General features: G+C 35.7%; 1 pseudogene; it reads left to right on the forward strand.

The window, feature by feature from the left end:
* Positions 1-12,300: 12,300 nt before the first annotated feature.
* On the forward strand, positions 12,301-12,724 carry LOC123672416 (annotated as a pseudogene).
* The last annotated feature ends 2,858 nt before the right edge of the window (positions 12,725-15,582 follow it).

Genomic DNA, 15,582 nt, shown 5'->3' on the forward strand with positions numbered 1-15,582 from the left:
CATATTGATGTTGATATATAAGGTTGAAGTACTCAAGGAAATTTATTATGCGATTGTCGAGTGCTCTCTCAAAGATTTTGCTGATGTTAGATAGTATCGCAATTGGTCTGTAGTTGTTCATATCGTCCCTTTTTCCTTTTTTATGCACCGGTCTTATTTGAGCCTTCTTGAGTTGATCTGGGAATACACCTGTTTCAAAGGTGAAGTTTATGATGGAGGATAGTGGTCCCGATATCTCATCAGCCACATGTTTCAGTATCCTCACCGGTATTCCATCATGTCCGGTAGAGTTGATATTCGTCACCTTCAGGATAATGTTTCTTATTTCTGTCGGATCTGTGGATTGAAGGACTATGCTGTTAACGATATTTTTATCACTAGGTAACACAGAGATAGTACCCACAGGAAATGTTAAATTCTTGGGAATCTGGTTAGACAATAACATGAAGTGGAAACCACACATTGAAAATTTGAACAAAAAACTCAATTCAGTGATCTATTCTTTCAACTTTATGAGGCACCATGTTCGAAAAAATGTAATTGAGATATTATACTCTGCCAATTTCCAGTCGCTCATCTCTTATGGAATTATATTCTGGGGAAACAGCACAATGCAAAACAGAATATTTTTAACGCAAAAACGAGCCCTGGGAGCAATCGACAGTATGAAGTACCGGGAATCGTGTAGGGGTGTTTTCAGGAGAGAGGGTATTCTGACTTTGACAGCAATCTATGTACTAAGATGCTCAGTTTTTCTTCTCAGCAACAGGGAACTGTTTGAACAATACAGAAACCAACATAATTCAAGGAGAACATATCCATACATATACCCCAGAAGACATCTATCACTCACACAAAGTAGCACGGAATATATGTGTATGAAGATCTACAACTCTCTGCCCAGAAACCTTCAAGTTATAAGTAACATAAAAATATTTAAAAAAGAACTAACCAAGCACCTTATGAATTGTGAACCATATAGGTTAAATGAATATTTTGAAAAATGCGGAGATAATTTATAAATCTAAGATGAAATATATCGAACCTGTCAGCTCTTCTTTGTTAACAATGATTGTAGAGGATTAATAAATACTATTATTATTATCGTAACAACTTTGTAATCTGCCAAGATAAGCAACCGAAAAGTAAATAACGGGCCTTGTACTTAATATCATCTTCGGTTACATGCTGTTAAAAACCTCTTGCTACTGAACAAGCTTTCTTTATATAGGAGTTATCGTTAATTTTGACAGTGAATACCCACCTTGAATCAATTATACATTTGTATCTGTTGGTTTGTCTACTAATTCCCATGACTTGTTGAAGATCATTGAATTCAATTCTGCATCTATTGCATTCTTCCATTCTTCACTTTTTATCGCTTCATCATATGATGCAGGTACCTCAGATGGAATGTTACCTGCGGATAATACCATCATCATCTCGAAATCATTGAAATGAGCAGGGGGTTCTCGATTTCGTCTGCTTCTTCTGAGTTCAGGTTGACCATTCTGCTGACCCTCAGATAATTGTTGCACCTTTGGCATCGATGCTTCAAGGGCTAACCTATCTTCATCTTCACTTGATTGTTCTGACTTGTCGTTAGCCACTTCATCACTTAGATTAGAATCTGAACCACATTTAATGAAATTCAAAGGTTCATCAGAAATCACCGTACGAGACGTCAGAACTCTACGCTTGTCTTCATCCCATAGTCTATATCTATTATTACACTAACCGATAAACTTCAACTTCCTCGAATGTCGCGAAAGCTTTCCATCTCAGGGGCGGTGCATCCAAAAATATGAAATTTGCTCAAGTCGGCTTTATACCCATACCATCGTTCAGCAGGTGTTGAGTCATCCGGCAAAACCGAGTTTGGTGTACGATTAATTAGGTACGTAGCTGATATAACTGCTTCACCACACATCTGCTTACCGAAACTTGAATCAAAAATTATGCATCTTGCCTTATCCATTACTGTACCATTGAAACGTTGCTGAGGATAACGAACAGTATGCACAAGTTCGATACATTTCTCAGAGCAGAAATTTCGTCTGCTACCAGACACATATTCTCCACCATTATCGCATCGTATCTTTGATATTCGTGTGTTAAACTTACTCTCAGTCATAGCCACATATTTTCTTAGGCATGACTCAACCTCATTTTTTCTCTTCATTAAATATATAATTGCAAAATGACTAAAATGATCAATGAAAAAAGTACTCATACTCGTCATGTGTAGCAGGACTTATCTTTCCACAGACATCGGACGAAATGCATTCCAATAATCTTCTCGCTTTTCTCTCTTCTGGTATACATTTTAGAAATTTTGTATTCGACTGTTTTCCTTTCAGGCATATCTCGCACATACCATCTACAGGAAATTTAAACGCAATTTTAAAATGAATAGGTTTCCAGCATGTTCACCCTGTAATAGTTTTTGACAATTTTTCCAAATGTTCACCACTTTCTCCTAGAATTCAACTTTCATTCCTGCCTCTACCATTTTCTGACTGGAAATAGATTATAATTTATAGTTTGTCACAGGTCAATACATCACGTAACACAATGGGTTTGTTATCTTTGGTAATAACGGACAGGTCACCTGCAGTTGTTGTCTTTACAGTTTCTCATTCATTTGCCACGTTTATCAAGTGAGAAACCTCCTTCATATGCTTGCAATAACCTCCAAACTCAGCTTTTATCAAATGACTCGCTCTGCTCGACAAAGGGGCTCCGCCCCTTGGACCCCGTCACTATGCCGGTAGATCTTTCACTGGGTATCCGTCTAGAAAATAAAAGATTTTTTTCGGAAACCTTGTATCGTTATCTGATTTCAGACGATTCACTCGGTATATTATGCTGATTCTAAGGTGGAATTCTATATGATTTTTTTCCTAGAACATACCGTTTCGCCCTTGCTCACATGAAAATATTTGATGCAAATAACTTTCCATGACGACAAATCAAGGGCGGTCCTAGCCTTAAATTTTGAGGGGATTCGCCGTTATGGGCTTCGAGTTTTTCTATGGGACCAAATCCCAGATTATACCGATATCAAGCCTAACCTTTCAAAAATATTTATATTTAGATATTCATATGAATATTTGTTGGGGAGTTTTCCGATCAATAATGAGTAAAAAGAAAGTGGACTGTAATGTGAATTTCAAAATATTCCCAACATATTACGAAAAGGATAAGTGAACCCAAACCAATAAAAAACTTCTTACCTTTAAATGGTCGAACTTTACGAATGGATGTATACTGTACTCACGCTCCAGAAGCAGAGTGATTGAGCTCAACAAACTGAACTAGACGTGGAGATCCTTTGGAATGAAGTCCTGTCAATGTAAGTTCGGTTCCCCTTATCCTTGCTGCCTTTTGCACAGCACGCCACTGGTAGCGACTTACGTACTTTTCACAACGGAATCTTTTATATTTCGAATGAAATATTCAATGGAAGCAATTTTCACTTGTTTTACCAATCGAAAATGATTTCGTAAGGAAGCAGAAAATTAATTGTTTTGGAAACTATAATATAATATCTTTCGCATGAAACGTAAAGATGGATATTGGTTTTAAAACGAAATGTGTTAATATCACACTCGCTGAGGAACGCGAGGGCAAAAACTATCACAGCCGTTGTTAAATTATTCACTTCAGCGGATACAAATAAATAAATCGCGGTTCACTTTGGTGTGAACATAACCGCCCACCTAAAATTGACGCAATTTTAATGAAACAGAGAACCAATTTAAAGAGGAAACAACAGAGACAAATAGAGAAAACAATAATTAAATATTAAGTGGCACCAATTTTGTTAAAGACCTGGTATAGTGGAAGTCTTTATGGATGCAACCCGGGTAATACCATCAGGTCCAGGAAGAAGATCACTAATTTTTCCGATAGGCCAAGTGGCAGGACTTGAATTTAATTTTGATGAGGACTACGTCGTCAATATTCGGACATGGCTTTTCATATTGCCACTTTGTTCGTTGCGTAATTGTATATAAATAGTCAGTTTTATTAGAAATTAATAAAATTGCATAAGATTTGAGTGCTGAGCATTGAAACTATTTAAATAACAAATACATATTTATATCTTACACTAAAATAATACATTACTGTATATATAAATTTATGGTTAATCATCATCCAGCAAATCATATTAACATCAATAGTATCTATATTATCATCTAAAGTTACTCCTTCCAAATCAAGGTCTAAATCATTATCATCTTCCTCTTGTTCAAGGTTTATTTGTATATTTGACATCATTATCTCCAGAATTGTTGAAATATTTTACGATGTTGTTCCCATCGTTTAAGAGGCATTTTCTCGTCACCGTAAACAATTTTTGTCAATAATTTTGTCTTATTAGACTCATTGTTGTATTAGGGCCGGAATGGAGTGATACCACATGAAAATGTAAACAGATCAAACGAGACACAGTTGCCTTTTTTGGAAGTAAAATTGGGTGTTCAGCTTCCTGAGACAAGGAAGAAAACTGTAATCTACCGCCCACCCTAATCAAGCCTAGAGAGTCAAAGAAAGGATTCAAATTTCTATAAGATTTTACAATCGGTTGCTTGCTGCTTATATCTTTTTTTAGAGTATGGAAAAACCGACTTTGTGTAATCAACAATATTGAATTGAAAGCATTATGTAATTCATCTTTGGAAATTGGACCAGATAATCTTGATTTGGAATTCAATCAAGAACGACAGTTGAAAATGAATCTATGTATACAAGCAAATACTCGTTCAACTTTAGTTAAATTCGAAAATTTATCTATGAATGTAAATAGCCAGTGCCGTATCTAGGGCGTGGCAAAGGTGGCACTTGCCACGGGCGCAAGGTCTGCAGGGGCGCCCCAAAATATCAAGAGAAAAAAATATTGGAGCACCAGACATAATAATTCGAAAGATCACAACTCGGTTTTCATGTATCCGCCTCGCAACGAGCAATGCCGAGGAATCTGGAAACCAAGGACGGAGATCTTTAATTTTTCTTGGGGGGAGGGTTCTCGAAAAAATATTTTTTTTTACAACAACGTTTACTCATATCTATGATGTGCGAAAAAGAGGTTTGATAACGAAGTTGGAACTTAATTACTCAAAAATTTTTTTTTTTTTATCAATTCGATTCTTCTCACCTTATACTGGGTTTTCCTAAAACGGACTTACGAAGGAAAATATTCCTTGGATAATTTTAAGAGAAAAAATTCCCATAAACACGAGCCCGCAAACGCTCTGTTTTCAAGATACAGGGTGTTTCTTGTATAGTCATACTTTTTAGTGATGCTTATATTTATTAGTTTATCGAATCTTTATTAATCTTCGCTACAGAATTTGTTGATGAGTACCATAAGTTATAATTAATTTATTCATTACAGCTTACTAACTGGATTTTTATAATAATTTGGATTCTCCTGAGGATTACCAGAGAGCTGTTCGAATTTTTCTTTCGAAATCGATAGCAGATACGACAAAACTACAACAAACCAAAAAGTGTTGTACTAGACCAGATTTTCTTTTCACATTTTTCTATAGAACCAGTGCTTCACTAAAAAATAGTTCTGGTGGAAAAGGAGGTACCCTTCCAGAAAAAATATCACCCTGTAGATATGCATACAAAATAAGCATATCACAAGATAAAAACATTAAATCGGAAGATCTATGCCAATTCAAGTTAAATATCTTGTGAAGGGAAGGTGCTATGAGAAAAAAACATGACCGGTATTTCAAAACCAAAGCGTTTGCAGATTCATGTTATAGGACTTTTCTCTCAAATTTTGATTTGTACACATTAGGAACAGCATTAGATATAATCAATTCAAAACTGATATCTGCACAATTAAATTGCAATTTGCAATGATTACCACCCATTTCTACGCCCTTGCTGGAAACATTGAAAATATTGCTAGCCGTTCCTAGAAGCATAAAATAATCACAAGATATATGACTTAACTTATGAACAAAAAAATACTATAAGAAAATATAATCGATGAAAAAAAATCTTCGGAACTGGGGGCGCTGTCTAAGATATTGCCACAGGCGCAATAGTACCTAGATACGGCGCTGTAAATAGCTCATTTATTGGTTGCTGTTCTGTGGTTGCAACGTGAATATTAGTCTTTAATTCAGGTAACAACAACTATTTTCATTGGTGGAAGTGAACTAAGCTGGCCAACTAGAAAGAGAAGAACTCAAAAAACGTGGACCATGCATCCAAAATTTATGAAATGTAAATAGCTCATTTATTGGTTGCTGTTCTGTGGTTGCAACGTGAATATTAGTCTTTAATTCAGGTAACAACAACTATTTTCATTGGTGGAAGTGAACTAAGCTGGCCAACTAGAAAGAGAAGAACTCAAAAAACGTGGACCATGCATCCAAAATTTATGAATTTCTGGATTCAAAAACTGATCGGGTGTGAGACCTTGAGAAGGCAAATCAGCTGGATTTGATTCCGATGAAATGTCACCACATTTCATCGGAATCAAATCCAGCTGGAAGCTTGAGGAGCATACTCGTTTATCGTGACAACACGATTTGCAACAAAAGTTGTGGGGGCGTGGATATCCATGAAAGAACGATTTGGGAATCAGAAAATAATCTCACTTCTGCAATTGAAAGAGGAAATTTATTAATTGAAATATTCTTGACCAACTTAGCGAGCAAAACCGCAGCAGATAATTCCAAGCGAGGAATAGATAATGTCTTTAAAGGTGCTACTTTCGTTTTAGAAGCCCATAAGTGTGATGAAAAGTGATCACCATATGACACCGAAAGGTACAGGGTGGCTGCATAAGCTCTCTCTGACGCATCGCAGAAACCTGCCATATTTGACAATAACTTGTAACGCTCCTTTTTGCGTCACTGGGCGCCTCTGCCAATTGCCCTTCAGCACTTTGCAGTAGTATCTCGAGCGCCAGCCAATTTTAGGGAGAAATTGACAAACCTTACCAGTGCAGCTTAGTGAAGACAGGATTCGGTGTCACCTAGGATGGTAGCGGTGACCAAGTAACAAATAACGCCACAGAATTAATAGGTTTACTGATTCAATTCCACAATACAGACAATCTCAGCAAAAACGGGAAATAAGAAAAAGCATAAACTATATCAATCTGTATACTTCAATTCGGTTACTGAGATAATTTGTACTGTCTACAACTACTTTGTCCTTACCTCATCAATTTATTGTCAGTCAGAACCGTTGAACAAGTTAGTCGGATCCGGGAGCCGGGAAATTATGATATTTGGAGATTGAGAATCGTGGATTTTGTAGAGTCGGGAAGGAATGAAAACTAATCCTAACGCGTTGAATGAAACCCTTGAATATTCACTCGTAAGAAAGTCACAAGTAAAAATTAGCAAACTCACCAGAAAAGGACTAACAAGTAAGTTAACTGATGAAAATGGCGATTTTCGACCTCAGAAACGGATTTGTAACTATTGGCGTTCAATTACCAATTTCACTATTGTCCAGTCACTTTGTAGCTACTTAACCAAAATGTCTTTTTCTAAAACTAAACTAAACTACTGCCTAAACCTGAATAACTAAATAACTAACTAAACTAAACTAAACTATCTACTGCCTAAATCTCTAAATCTGACTAACTAACTATCTTTACTATACTACTGACTAAATCTGCAAATCTCTAATACTCTATCTACTGAATGCCTAAACATGAATTTTATTACTACTGCCTGAACGTGAATTCCCGATTTTGGGTCGGTTACACCCTTTTATAACTTCGGTGCGGGGCGGTGAAAGAATTCAGCCCACGTGACTCTTCATGTCGACAAAAACCTCGTTTTTCGAGAAAATTCTCTTGGCGGAACGTAATCTAACATATGGAAAAAAATATATCAGCGGTAAAAAACGCCGAAATAAATAATTTCTTATATTATTTCAATCGGATTATTCGAGGCCCTGGTCGGTTGAAAAACATGAGGCATGGGCTTTTTCATCATCGCGGTGAACAATTAATAAATTATTTCCAATATTTACGGAATATATCAGAATGATTAATTTGAACGGAAAACAATAAAATATTCTTTAGACGGAGCCTGATCATTCCTATGGGAATAATCAGACTTCGTTACAAACTGAATATCATCGACAAATCTTGACCACTCGTTCATACAAGAACTTGGCAGAGTTTCGTCCCAACCAAGCTATTTTGCCCATAATTGTTGCATAAAAATTTTCATTGATATAACCAATGCTACTAAAAAATAAATACGAGCGATATATGATAACACTGATCGTTTGGTTGGTGTCTGATCAAAACTACTCACACTGAAGCAGAATGAATCCGTGCTGGGTATCCACTTCAAACCTAAAATTTTTATTTCTCTAATTCTGTGGTTATTCCGTTCATTCTTCCACATCTTGTAGAACAAAATCGTGCGAGAATATATCAGAAACGCACAGTTTTCATGGTTATATTTTATTATTATCATATATGTTGGTACTCCGAACTTTCCGACTCGGCTTCATCTGTCAATTCATCAATTTGCCTTAAATAAATCAGTTCTGTCAACCAACATTTTTCAATGCAAAAATCACTAAATGATATTTATGGAAATATTTCATTAATTTCAATAAAAATGCAATGAATTAGAGAATAGTTATTTATAATACAAGTGCAGAAGGCATTGATATTCTTCCACGAGTTCAAAATTCAAAAACGAGCCACGAAGTGGCGAGTTTTGGAATGAACGAGTGGTAGAATGAGACTTCTGTACGAGTATTATACATTATTTTCTCTAATTCATTGCATTTTCATTGAAATTAATGAAATATTTCCATAAATATATCTTAGTGATTTTTGCATTGAAAAATGTTGGTTGGCAGAACTGATTTCTTCAAGGCAAATTGATGAATTGACAGATAAAGCCGTGGCGGAAAGTTCGGAGTACCAACATAGAATTATAAAATATAACCATGAAAACTGTGGGTTTCTGATATATTCTCGCACGATTTTGTTCTACAAGATGTGGAAGAATGAACGGAATAACCACAGAATTAGAGAATAGTTATTTATAATACAAGTGCAGAAGGCATTGATATTCTTCCACGAGTTCAAAATTCAAAAACGAGCCACGGAAGTGGCGAGTTTTGGAATGAACGAGTGGTAGAATGAGCCTTCTGTACGAGTATTATACATTATTTTCTCTAATTCATTGCATTTTCATTGAAATTAATGAAATATTTCCATAAATATAATTTAGTGATTTTTGCATTGAAAAATGTTTGTTGGCAGAACTGATTTCTTTAAGGCAAATTGATGAATTGACAGATAAAGCCGTGGCGGAAAGTTCGGAGTACCAACATAGAATAATAAAATATAACCATGAAAACTGTGCGTTTCTGATATATTCTCGCACGATCTTGTTCTACAAGATGTGGAAGAATGAACGGAATAACCACAGAATTGGAGAAAATAATGTATAATACTTGTACAGAAGGCTCATTCTACCACTCGTTCATTCAATTGAATTTTGCACTCGTGGAAGAATATCAATGCCTTCTGCACTTGTATTATAAATAACTATTCTGAGGTATCATCATCGAAAGTGAATTGAGATTCAACAGAATCGGAAGGTAACCCGAGCAAAACTTCTGAATGGTTACTAGACCATTTTTTCAAAGGAAAACATCCCTTATTTAATAATTCCTGTAGTTCATTACGTATTTGAATTGCTTCACGAATATCAAATGCACCGGTGATGATGTCATCGACATAAATGTCATCTAAGACAACTGGGGATGCTTTCGCGTAGTTACTACCTTCATCGAATACAAGCTGCCTTAAAACTCTAATATCAAGAAATGCAGAAGGTCATAGGTAACAGTATTCAATTCGTATTCAGTAACAGGTTCTCCTGGAGATGAACGCCAAAATATATGTTGATATTTGCGCTCGTTTTGACGTAGTAAAATCTGTCGGTACATATTTTCTATGTCAGCGCAGATAGCTATAGGATACATTCTGAATCGCAAGAGAATAATCTTGATGTCCGTTTGTAATTTTGGACCGCTTAGAAGTCGATCGTTAAGCGATTGATCGGAGGAATCTGAATCGGATGCGTTAAAAACAACTCTTATTTTTGTTGTTGAACTGGACTCCTTTCGAACCACATGATGAGGTATAACATATTCTTCAGAAATTTGAGCAGGTGACATATGATTTAATTCTAAATATTCAAGCATGAACTTTTTATATGAATTGTAGGAATCACATTGTTGCAATAATCGTTTTTCTAGTGATAAAAATGATTTGAATGACCTATTTGAATTTGAAAAAAGCTGAGGAGAGGTGTGTTCTATTTTGAATGGCAGGGAAACAATATAGCGACCGTTCTGATCACGAGAATGTGTGGACAAAAAATGGTTTTCTACACATTCGTCGCAGGGATTGAGAACTTGGATATCTGAAACTTCTTCTAATGACCAAAATTTTTGTATCTGATCACTTAGATCAGATTGTATAAACAAAATCGATTTGTTTGAAGATAATGTGTCTTGAATAGGACCAATGATAGTCCAACCGAAAAAGGTATTAACAGCCGTCGGATAGCCGGGAGAAGTCATACGACCGTCACGATCGAATACCAATGAATAAGTGCCTGCTCCCAATAGCATATCTATTGGTTGCGAGATGTGAAAAGTTTCATAAGCCAAGTTCAAGATTTTGAAATGATTGAGTATTTCCTCAGTCAAGGGGATAGATGGTAAATTAGAAGTTATATGAGGCAATGCGACACACCGTACTTGGAATGAACCCATGCCTGATTTAGGATACAGTTAACCATTCCTAACGGTTTGGCATTTGTTTCACCAATGCCAAAGATTGAAATGTTTATTGGGTCAATTTTCAAACCCAACCTTTTAACTAGGCGGAAATTAATAGCCGAAATCTGAGATCCCGGATCAAGTACAGCTCGAACTGGAATCATTATTCCATCAACTGATTCTATTTGTGCTTGGATGGCACCTAAAAGTACTTGACTAACTGACTCAGATTTTCCATTCACGTGATATGAGTTAAAAGTTTCACTTGAACAACTTGGTCGATTGAATTTATCAGAACCGTTATTGTCCTGGTTGCCAGAAGAACAACCGCACTCATTTGACTCATTGATATGAACCAATTTATTGGAAACCACTTTATCGTCGCATTTCTCATCATCTGGATGAAGACTTGTGTGATGGCGATTAGATGTGCAAACTTCGCATGAATTCTTCGAACCACAGTCTTTAATATTATGAAGACCCAAACAATTAAAACACCGTTTCAAGGTTTTCAAAAATCCGAATTTATCCTAGTAGTTAGGGGTAAGGGGCTTCTAGGCCAAAGCCGAGCATAACCTCACTTTTGGATATTAGTTGGGTTCGGAATATTGGAGTGCGACGCCATCTTGTGGTAGCTTTTGGAAGCTAGTGGTGGGAACTGTTTTACCGTTCGCGGCGCCATCTTGTGGTGGATAGCGTAAGTTTGGGTGGTGGAAACTGTTTTACCATTTGCCATCTGGAACTGATAAAAAAGTCTGAGTGGGATTCGAACCCGGGGCGTTGGATTGGGATCCAAGGCTCTTAACGACTAAGCTATAGGGGAGAGATGCTGTAAAGAAGTAAATTAGTGGTACAAATAGATGGTAGTTGAAAGATTGGATTTATCCGCAGTGGATTTCTGTAATTTTCCATACTGTTCATAATGTTGAGCGTGTTTTATTTGAATTGAGTGTGTGGCTTAACGCATTACCATTTATAGGGCCTGAATGTACTGGGTGTCGTCTCATGATAATCAAGGCATTTTGGCATTCAATGTGATATGAAAAAGCAAATTACACTTTTTAACTAGGTAGCTTTTCGCTGTGGGATTCAGGAAAATATTTTAGGATTCAGCCAAATTGTCTGAAAGCGATTTTGTTGAAGGAATTTTTGTCAACAACAAGCATGTGAGATATATCGGGGGATGGAAATATGGTAACATATCGTTTTGCTTTCGAGATAATCTAAACAATAACAGCTGAGTATCGTTGATTAGAAAGCAGTACCGGACTCAGTCAAAAGGCAAACCGATGATTGCAGAATCACGACTTGACAATAAAATTTAGAGATTAATTTGATTATAGTATAACTTCAAGATGTCGACTGTGAAAATTTTACCGAATTCCCGAACTGAAACCCGACTTGAAAAATTAGTCATACAAAAAGCCAAAGATCCTTGCTTCCTGAATCAGATCACATACGAATCTAGGCTATCATTGGTCAAAATGTATGAAACAAAAACCCTCACAATTAGCTGCCTCAGGATTTTACTGGTGATCAAACCATGTGTTTTTACTGCGGAGGAGGCCTTGAAGATTGGAGTGACGATGATGATCCTTGGGAATAGCATGCCCTTTGGTTCCCCAAATGTAATTTTTTTTTATTGTTGAAAAAGACTCCAGCATTCGTTGAAGCAGTTCATGAAAAATATAAGAGTTTATTGTCTAGTAAAAAGGATGCGATTAACGAGATTTCGAGTACTGAATCAGAGCAAAGCATCACTTTATGTAAAATTTGTTTCAAAGACGAGTTGGCTATCGTTTTTTCACCTTGTGGGCATATGGTGGCTTGTACCGATTGTGCTTCAGCGTTCAAAGAGTGCCCAGTGTGTCGAAAAAACATTCAAGCAACAGTACATGCATTCCTATCATAATAAAGTAAAACATACATTTTTCAATATGTGAGTTTATTTTTTGGAATAAAATCCTGTTCGATTAGATTTGTCATTAACATTCCATGTGATTTTTTCCCAACATATGAGATTATCTGCAACTACAATATTGAAAACTATTTGGTATAAGCTCTTTTGTTTCTGCATAGCAGTCAACTCTCAAATGTAAACAATATTGTGAGTCAAATCTCCTAGAGGGTGAATTGAGCATATTTAAGCAGCCGTTCTGCTTACTAAATCACAGTTTTCTCCCTCATTTGCGTCTGACAATACATTGTTGTTGTTCATTCGAGTTGCAATTCGAAACTTTATTGGAGAGGTTGACCATATCTCTCGCTGTGCGTGTGTGTACTCTGTGGGTAAGCATTAATTTGAAAATTTTGTATACTTATATAAAAAATATTTACTTTATTCATAGAGCAGTAGCAGCATCAACAACAACAACCACAGCAACAGCGTTAATCGTTCATAACAGAAATTTCCATATTATTCAGTGGCTTCTACGTATAAAAACAAAGTAAGTTTTTGCTCATCTCCCATCTTAAGCATGTTTTTTTTCTTATTCAATTTCATTTTAGAAATGGATTTTTTGTCGAAAATTAATAATAAATCTCTCATAGAAGATAGGAAAGCTACAAAAAGCATCGGGGAGCTGGAAGAGGATAAGAAATATAAAATCCAAAAGGCCAGATTGGTGAATACAAAGTTTGGTCCCAGCGTGATTTTGGAGCTCGAGGATTTTTTAACCTTTCTCCCAAAAAGGTTAACAGAACCGTACAAAGAACACACCGATGAGCTTTCTACAGGGAACTATTCACTAATATTCCGAGGGAAAAAGGACACAGGGAAAGCACACCAGGCAATTTCCTTTGAAGCGTTGTACAAGGTATTGTAATTTATTTTCTATACCAACCTCATCTCCACTTTTTGTATTTTTTGTTTGTGTGTGAGTGTACTGAATAGAAATGAACAATTTTGAAGGTACGTTGACCAAAATCGATCAAACTTTGAAATTAATGGAAGAGAATCATTCTCCTTCGAATGCAAAAAGATGGTTACGAGTTATATACCAACATATTCATAGATGTAATTCAGCATTGAAAAGATTCAATTTCACTATTGGTCAAAAACGTAAAATATATTCAAAAATTTCGCAATTGAAAAGAATGTCTGTTTTCATAAAATGTTGTATTCGAGAAAAATCAATAGGTTCAGGTTTAGGGCAAACTGAAAGGCGCAGTTCTCGCGTTATTTGGCGCACAATTAATGCCATCTACAATTGTAGAGTAAGAACAGGTATTGTTATAAATTTAAGTCATATTGATGTTAAACCATTTTTGGTTGATGCTTTTCACTTATTTAAAAACAAAATTTTAAGAGTTTTGAGAGATATGCCAATGTTGAAAGTGAACACAACTTTTTGTGCAGATTTCATTAAAAGTAATGTTGATGGTGAAATTGTTGATCGTAAATTTTTCACTACTCCTAATGCTATGATTGATTCATCTACCGAATTGAAAGTGTGGTTTGATTTTCATATAACTGAACGTATCGTAGCTGATATGGAAGACATGTCAAACAAGGGCAGCGGTTGGGCATTGAGTAAAATTATTCATTTAGAAATTGCAATTAATAAATTCGAAATGGGAAATTGTGCTGGTGGTGTTGGTGGATCATCTTACATTAAACTACCTAATCAAATTTCGAAGAAAAAAGCATGTATCAACGTTAAGAATAACGATGAGGCGTGTTTTTTTTGGAGTGTTGTTAGCGCACTTTACCCAACAAAAGCTCATTCTTATCGTACTACCAATTACCCTTTTTACTCAAGTGTACTTAGAACTGATGGATTAGAACTGCCTATGAAACTATCTCAAATTACGAAATTTGAGAAAATGAATGATATATCTGTGAACGTATATGGTTTACAATTGACTGAAAAAGAAAATCAATCATTTTATTCAGTTTCACCTTTAAGACTCACACAACATCATCTTGCACACAATCATGTGAATTTACTAATAGTTCAAGATAAATATTTCCCAAATTTGAGTGACTACGATGTGGCAGCAGCAGCAGCCCAACCATTAGAAAATATAAGTATTTCTGAAATTAAATATCACTATTGTTGGATTAAAGATCTTTCCAGACTTGTTTCAAGACAGCTCTCGAAACATAAAACGAAGAAATTTATATGTGACAGGTGTTTGAATTATTTTTCATCTCAGATAAGATTGAATGAACATTTTGAGTGGTGTAAAGATTTGAATAATGAAAAAGTAACTTTTCCAAAGTTGAATTTAGGAATTTTGTTTTCAAACAAAAATGTCCCTTTATTGTGTTTGCAGACTTTGAATCCTTACTAAGACAATGCAATAAGAAAATCAGTGAAAAATCATTCAAGTATCAGGAGCATGTGCCATATAGTGTGGGTTATTATTTAAAATGTGTATATAATGATAATTTTTCGCGTTATGCTAGTTTTCGTGGTGAGACGTGCTTGGATTGGTTTGCTGATGAAATAGATAAAATTGCCTCCTTTGTTTATAGCAATATTAAACACATTGAACCTATGTCAGCTGCACCTAGAGATGATGGCACACATTGTCATATTTGTGAAAAAAGTTTTAACGATAAGGATGTAATAGTTAGAGATCATGATCATTTTTCATCAGAATTTAGGGGATGGGCACATCAGCAGTGTAATCTTAATTCCCGAAAACTCTTTATTGTGCCCATAGTTTTTCATAATTTATCGAATTACGATGGGCATTTTATCGTGAAGTCTCTTTTACATCGAGGCAACATCACTACTTTACCAATTAATAAGGAAAAATACA

This window comes from Harmonia axyridis, chromosome 2, assembly GCF_914767665.1.
Source record: "Harmonia axyridis chromosome 2, icHarAxyr1.1, whole genome shotgun sequence".
Taxonomy (NCBI): Eukaryota; Metazoa; Arthropoda; class Insecta; order Coleoptera; family Coccinellidae; genus Harmonia; species Harmonia axyridis.